The sequence below is a fragment of the Thalassophryne amazonica genome, chromosome 12, assembly GCF_902500255.1.
Source record: "Thalassophryne amazonica chromosome 12, fThaAma1.1, whole genome shotgun sequence".
In the NCBI taxonomy this organism is placed as follows: domain Eukaryota; kingdom Metazoa; phylum Chordata; class Actinopteri; order Batrachoidiformes; family Batrachoididae; genus Thalassophryne; species Thalassophryne amazonica.
In genome coordinates, this window is record NC_047114.1 from 3,477,535 (window position 1) to 3,486,115 (window position 8,581).

Genomic DNA, 8,581 nt, shown 5'->3' on the forward strand with positions numbered 1-8,581 from the left:
GGGAGAGAACCAGGAAAAAGACATGCTGTGGAGGGGAGCAGAGATCAATCACTAATGATTAACTGCAGAGTGGTGCATACAGAGCAAAAAGAGAAAGAAACACTCAGTGCATCATGGGAACCCCCCAGCAGTCTAAGTCTATAGCAGCATAACTAAGGGATGGTTCAGGGTCACCTGATCCAGCCCTAACTATAAGCTTTAGCAAAAAGGAAAGTTTTAAGCCTAATCTTAAAGTAGAGAGGGGTCTGTCTCCCTGATCTGAATTGCGAGCTGGTTCCACAGGAGAGGAGCCTGAAAGCTGAAGGCTCTGCCTCCCATTCTACTCTTACAAACCCTAGGAACTACAAGTAAGCCTGCAGTCTGAGAGCAAAGCGCTCTATTGGGGTGATATGGTACTATGAGGTCCCTAAGATAAGATGGGACCTGATTATTCAAACCTTATAAGTAAGAAGGAGAATTTTAAATTCTATTCTAGAATTAACAGGAAGCCAATGAAGAGAGGCCAATATGGGTGAGATATGCCTCTCCTTCTAGTCCCTGTTAGTACTCTAGCTGCAGCATTTTGAATTAACTGAAGGCTTTTCAGGGAACTTTAGGACAACCTGATAATAATGAATTACAATAGTCCAGCCTAGAGGAAATAAATGCATGAATTAGTTTTTCAGCATCACTCTGAGACAAGACCTTTCTAATTTTAGAGATATTGTGCAAATGCAGAAAAGCAGTCCTACATATTTGTTTAATATGCGCATTGAATGACATATCCTGATCAAAAATGACTCCAAGATTTCTCACAGTATTACTAGACGTCAGGGTAATGCCATCCAGAGTAAGGATCTGGTTAGACACCATGTTTCTAAGATTTGTGAGGCCAAGTACAATAACTTCAGTTTTATCTGAGTTTAAAAGCAGGAAATTAGAGGTCATCCATGTCTTTATGTCTGTAAGACAATCCTGCAGTTTAGCTAATTGGTGTGTGTCCTCTGGCTTCATGGATAGATAAAGCTGAGTATCATCTGCGTAACAATGAAAATTTAAGCAATGCCGTCTAATAATACTGCCTAAGGGAAGCATGTATAAAGTGAATAAAATTGGTCCTAGCACAGAACCTTGTGGAACTCCATAATTAACCTTAGTCTGTGAAGAAGATTCCCCATTTACATGAACAAATTGTAATCTATTAGATAAATATAATTCAAACCAACGCAGCGCAGTGCCTTTAATACCTATGGCATGCTCTAATCTCTGTAATAAAATTTTATGGTCAACAGTATCAAAAGCAGCACGGAGGTCTAACAGAACAAGCACAGAGATGAGTCCACTGTCTGAGGCCATAAGAAGATCATTTGTAACCTTCACTAATGCTGTTTCTGTACTATGATGAATTCTAAAACCTGACTAATACTCTTCAAATAGACCATTCCTCTGCAGATCAGTTAGCTGTTTTACAACTACCCTTTCAAGAATTTTTGAGAGAAAAGGAAGGTTGGAGATTGGCCTATAATTAGCTAAGATAGCTGGGTCAAGTGATGGCTTTTTAAGTAATGGTTTAATTACTGCCACCTTAAAAGCCTGTGGTACATAGCCAACTAATAAAGATAGATTGATCATATTTAAGATCGAAGCATTAATTAATGCTAATAAAATTTTAACTATTAGAGAAAAAATTACTCATAACCATCCCAAAGACGTATCGTTATCTTTGGCTGCTTTCAGTGATGCCGGTATTTGGTTAGACTCTTTCTCTCCGATTGTTCTGTCTGAGTTATTTTCATTAGTTACTTCATCCAAACCATCAACATGTTTATTAGACCCCATTCCTACCAGGCTGCTCAAGGAAGCCCTACCATTAATTAATGCTTCGATCTTAAATATGATCAATCTGTCTTTATTAGTTGGCTATGTACCACAGGCTTTTAAGGTGGCAGTAATTAAACCATTACTTAAAAAGCCATCACTTGACCCAGCTATCTTAGCTAATTATAGGCCAATCTCCAACCTTCCTTTTCTCTCAAAAATTCTTGAAAGGGTAGTTGTAAAACAGCTAACTGATCATCTGCAGAGGAATGGTCTATTTGAAGAGTTCAGTCAGGTTTTAGAATTCATCATAGTACAGAAACAGCATTAGTGAAGGTTATAAATGATCTTATGGCCTCAGACAGTGGACTCATCTCTGTGCTTGTTCTGTTAGACCTCAGTGCTGCTTTTGATACTGTTGACCATAAAATTTTATTACAGAGATTAGAGCATGCCATAGGTATTAAAGGCACTGCGCTGCGGTGGTTTGAATCATATTTATCTAATAGATTAGAATTTGTTCATGTAAATGGGGAATCTTCTTCACAGACTGAGGTTAATTATGGAGTTCCACAAGGTTCTGTGCTAGGACCAATTTTATTCACTTTATACATGCTTCCCATAGGCAGTATTATTAGACGGCATTGCTTAAATTTTCATTGTTACGCAGATGATACCAGCTTTATCCATGAAGCCAGAGGACACACACCAATTAGCTAAACTGCAGGATTGTCTTACAGACATAAAGACATGGATGACCTCTAATTTCCTGCTTTTAAACTCAGATAAAACTGAAGTTATTGTACTTGGCCCCACAAATCTTAGAAACATGGTGTCTAACCAGATCCTTACTCTGGATGGCATTACCCTGACCTCTAGTAATACTGTGAGAAATCTTGGAGTCATTTTTGATCAGGACATGTCATTCAATGCACATATTAAACAAATATGTAGGACTGCTTTTCTGCATTTACGCAATATCTCTAAAATTAGAAAGGTCTTGTCTCAGAGTGATGCTGAAAAACTAATTCATGCATTTATTTCCTCAAGGCTGGACTATTGTAATTCATTATTATCAGGTTGTCCTAAAAGTTCCCTGAAAAGCCTTCAGTTAATTCAAAATGCTGCAGCTACAGTACTGACGGGGACTAGAAGGAGAGAGCATATCTCACCCATATTGGCCTCTCTTCATTGGCTTCCTGTTAATTCTAGAATAGAATTTAAAATTCTTCTTCTTACTTATAACGTTTTGAATAATCAGGTCCCATCTTATCTTAGGGACCTCATAGTACCATATCACCCCAATAGAGCACTTCGCTCTCAGACTGCAGGCTTACTTGTAGTTCCTAGGGTTTGTAAGAATAGAATGGGAGGCAGAGCCTTCAGCTTTCAGGCTCCTCTCCTGTGGAACCAGCTCCCAATTCAGATCAGGGAGACAGGCATCCTCTCTACTTTTAAGATTAGGCTTAAAACTTTCCTTTTTGCTAAAGCTTATAGTTAGGGCTGGATCAGGTGACCCTGAACCATCCCTTAATTATGCTGCTATAGACGTAGACTGCTGGGGGGTTCCCATGATGCACTGAGTGTTTCTTTCTCTTTTTGTTCTGTATGCACCACTCTGCATTTAATCATTAGTGATTGATCTCTGCTCCCCTCCACAGCATGTCTTTTTCCTGGTTCTCTCCCTCAGCCCCAACCAGTCCCAGCAGAAGACTGCCCCTCCCTGAGCCTGGTTCTGCTGGAGGTTTCTTCCTGTTAAAAGGGAGTTTTTCCTTCCCACTGTCGCCAAGTGCTTGCTCACAGGGGGTCGTTTTGACCGTTGGGGTTTTTATGTAATTATTGTATGGCTTTGCCTTACAATATAAAGCGCCTTGGGGCAACTGTTTGTTGTGAGTTGGCGCTATATAAATAAAATTGATTGATTGATTGATTATACCAGGAAGTCAGGCACTTCTGATTTAAAGCTCTCTTTTTTAGAGGAGCTACAGCATCCAAAGTTGTCTTCAATGAGGATGTAAAACTATTGACGAGATACTCTATCTCACTTACAGAGTTTAGGTAGCTACTCTGCACTGTGTTGGTATATGGCATTAGAGAACATAAAGAAGGAATCATATCCTTAAACCTAGTTACAGCGCTTTCTGAAAGACTTCTAGTGTAATGAAACTTATTCCCCACTGCTGGGTAGTCCATCAGAGTAAATGTAAATGTTATTAAGAAATGATCAGACAGAAGGGAGTTTTCAGGGAATACTGTTAAGTCTTCAATTTCCATACCATAAGTCAGAACAAGATCTAAGATACGATTAAAGTGGTGGGTGGACTCATTTACATTTTGAGCAAAACCAATTGAGTCTAATAATAGATTAAATGCAGTGTTGAGGCTGTCATTCTCAGCATCTGTGTGGATGTTAAAATCGCCCACTATAATTATCTTATCTGAGCTAAGCACTAAGTCAGACAAAAGGTCTGAAAATTCACAGAGAAACTCACAGTAACGACCAGGTGGACGATAGATAATAACAAATAAAACTGGTTTTTGGGACTTCCAATTTGGATGGACAAGACTAAGAGACAAGCTTTCAAATGAATTAAAGCTCTGTCTGGGTTTTTGATTAATTAATAAGCTGGAATGGAAGATTGCTGCTAATCCTCCCCCTCGGCCCGTGCTACGAGCGTTCTGACAGTTAGTGTGACTCGGGGGTGTTGACTCATTTAAACTAACATATTCATCCTGCTGTAACCAGGTTTCTGTAAGGCAGAATAAATCAATATGTTGATCAATTATTATATCATTTACTAACAGGGACTTAGAAGAGAGAGACCTAATGTTTAATAGACCACATTTAACTGTTTTAGTCTGTGGTGCAATTGAAGGTGCTATATTATTTTTTCTTTTTGAATTTTTATGCTTAAATAGATTTTTGCTGGTTGTTGGTAGTCTGGGAGCAGGCACCGTCTCTACGGGGATGGGGTAATGAGGGGATGGCAGGGGGAGAGAAGCTGCAGAGAGGTGTGTAAGACTACAACTCTGCTTCCTGGTCCCAACCCTGGATAGTCACGGTTTGGAGTATTTAAGAAAATTGGCCAGATTTCTAGAAATGAGAGCTGCTCCATCCAAAGTGGGATGGATGCCGTCTCTCCTAACAAGACCAGGTTTTCCCCAGAAGCTTTGCCAATTATCTATGAAGCCCACCTCATTTTTTGGACACCACTCAGACAGCCAGCAATTCAAGGAGAACATGCGGCTAAACATGTCACTCCCGGTCTGATTGGGGAGGGGCCCAGAGAAAACTACAGAGTCCGACATTGTTTTTGCAAAGTTACACACCGATTCAATATTAATTTTAGTGACCTCCGATTGGCGTAACCGGGTATCATTACTGCCGACGTGAATTACAATCTTACCAAATTTACGCTTAGCCTTAGCCAGCAGTTTCAAATTTCCTTCAATGTCGCCTGCTCTGGCCCCCGGAAGACAATTGACTATGGTTGCTGGTGTCGCTAACTTCACAGTTCTCAAAACAGAGTTGCCAATAACCAGAGTTTGATCCTCGGCGGGTGTGTCACCAAGTGGGGAAAAACGTTTAGAAATGTGAACGGGTTGGCGGTGTACACGGGGCTTCTGTTTAGGACTACGCTTCCTCCTCACGGTCACCCAGTCGGCCTGCTTTCCCGGCTGCTCGGGATCTGCTGGAAGGGAACTAACGGCGGCTAAGCTACCTTGGTCCGCACCGACTACAGGGGCCTGGCTAGCTGTAGAATTTTCCACGGTGCGGAGCCGAGTCTCCAATTCGCCCAGCCTGGCCTCCAAAGCTACGAATAAGCTACACTTATTTCAAGTACCATTACTGCTAAAGGAGGCCGAGGAATAACTAAACATTTCACACCCAGAGCAGAAAAGTGCGGGAGAGACAGGAGAAGCCACCATGCTAAACCGGCTAAGAGCTAGTAGCTGTGCTAAGCTAGCGGATTCCTAAAAACACACAAAGTGAATAATGTGTAAATAATTTAGAGGTGATTCAGCAGAGGGAGTGCTTTAGTTAAGGCACGTGAAGATTACACTGTGAAACAAATCGTTATCTAGTTAACTAGATCAATCTAACTGCACAGATTAAACAGCTAACAGATACAGAAAAACAGCGCTGTGCTCCGAACAGGAAGTGATACAATACCACAGTGTATTATTGCACACTTTCTGTAAATCCTATAAACTTCATTTCACTTCTCAAATATCAGTGTTTGTCTGCTATGATATACGAGGTCTGTGATGAAAAAGTCGGTCCTTTTTATTTTTTCAAAAATAAATGGATTTGATTCATATGTTTTTATGTCAGACATGCTTGAACCCTCGTGCGTATGCGTGAGTTTTTTCACACGTGTCGGTGATGTCATTCACCTGTGGGTAGGCCTTGAGTGAGGAGTGCTCCACCCCGCCCGTCGGAATCTCTTTGTCTGAATAGCCGCTGCGGACGGCGCATGTTGCTTTATCAACATTTTTCTGGACCTGTGAGGAATATCCAAGTGGACACTATTCGAGAAATTAAGCTGGTTTTCGGTGAAAAGTTTAACGGCTGATGAGAGATTATGGGGTGTTTCTGTCGCTGTAAGGACTTCCCACGGAGCGGGACGTCGTGCAGCACTTCCAGGTGCCGTCGTCGGCCTGTTTCGACCTGAAAACATCCTAATTTAAGGCTTAATTCACCCAGGACGTCGTGAGAGAACAGAGAAGATTCAGAAGAGGCCGGCATGAGGACTTTATGTGGACATTCCACTGTTTAAGGACATTTTTTAATGAAAGACGTGCGCGCAAATTCGCCTAGTCGATTCCGTGACGACTCGGCGAATCTGTGTGCGCCGCGACAGGAAAAACACCTCCGTGCTGAAAACCATTTGTAAAATTCAGGCGGCTTTTGATGGCTTTCAACAAGTGAGTAACTGAGAAATTGTTTAACAGCTTGGGCATGTTCCAACTTGCCCGTTAAGGTTTCCAACGGAGGTGTTTTTCCTGTCGCGACCCCCCGCGGTCGGGTCCGGCCCGACATGCGACTCGGCCCGCACGTTCTTTCATTACAAAATGTCCGTTAACAATGGAATGTACGAATAAACTCCTCATGCCGACTTCTTCTGAAAGTTCTCTGTTCTCTGACGACTTACTGGATCAACAGCCTGAAATGTGGAAGTTTTCATCTTGAAACGGCGAGATGCTGCCGCCTCGAAGCGCAGATCGCCGTCAGGCGCCGTGGGCCGTCCTTAAAGCGACACTACAGACCAAAATCTCTCATCAGCCGTTAAAATTTTTACCGAAAACCAGCTGAATTTATCGAATAGTGTCCACTCAGTTGTGCCTTACAGGTTTGAAAAAATTTTATCAAACAAAGCAGCAGTCTCTGAGTCATTCCTAAACAATGAAAAAACGAGAAGGTGGGCCACTCCTCACTCAAAGACTGCCCACAGGCGAATGACGTAACCGACAGGCGTGAAAAAACTCTCGCATGCCCACGAGGGTTCAAGCATGTCTGATGTAATCACACGTGATTCAAATCCATATGGTTTTTGAAAAAAATAATAAGGTCCATTACTTTTATCACAGACCTCGTATTAACTGAAATTTCTGATCCAGACAACCAAAATCACGAAAATCATCAGGGGTGACCAAATGTTTACATACAACTGTATGACAATGTTTTGGAGTTATGAGGTAAAAACAGCTAACAGTGATAAACAAGGTCAATTTCAGTTTGTAAAGGGGTCACAAGTTAAAGTTGCTCTAATTTTGGTTAAAAAAAAATCCATATTATTGGTTGAGCAAATATGATTAATAAATGTAAATGGACTGCATTTGATATAGCACTTTTTTCCATCTGGATCAGACACCCAAAGTGCTTTACATAATGCCTCACATTCACCCTGATGTCAGGGTGCTGCCATGCAAGGCGCTCACTACACACCGGGACTAACTAGGGGATTAAGGACCTTGCCAAAGGGCCCTTAGTGATTTTCTGCCCAGGCTGGGATTTGAGCCAAGGATCCTCTGGGTCTCAAGCCCAACACTTAACCATTAGACCATCACCTCCCCTATAGTTTTGATCATGTGAAATGTTTGGTCTCCAAAGTAAAGGTTAAACAAGGTCGAGGTCCATTGAATTCTATGACCTGTGGCTTCTTCACAGACACCTACCTGGCTACAGCTGCCACCCTGGATGGCCACTGTACATGTTTATGTATGGTGAAAACCCAGTCGAAGCTACACAGATTTCATCACGCCGTCACTAAGGCGCGTCTCCTTACAGCAGCTACAGATGTGTCAGCTGAAGCTGAAGCATAATTCTGCAGATTCATCTGCACAATATCAGAGAACAAACTATTCAATGTGCTAAATCAATGTTACTGTTATACAAACCAACAGAAAAATGACATTTTGTACCAAAACTAACTGACCTGTTCTAGCTGGTTTCTTAAATGATTTGCTGACCATTAAAACGTGTCGACAGTATAAGATGTACGAGACGTTGGTCCGAGTATGTTGCACCCGTCATACAGCAAAGAGTCACTGCTAATTTTCAACAGACGCCATTATCATTTTCACAAAAAACACCACCTGGCGTGTTGGTCTGAAAGCAGAGCGGTCAGGTGCAGTGTTGTTGGGTTTGTATCCTGAGGTAGCTGTTGATGTTTTTATAGCTGTTGATATGGTGCAACATCCACACGTGTCTTACACACCTGCGTGCACGCAGACATGTGCACTCATCCCTCAAACTAACATGGAATTTAAATGAAAAATT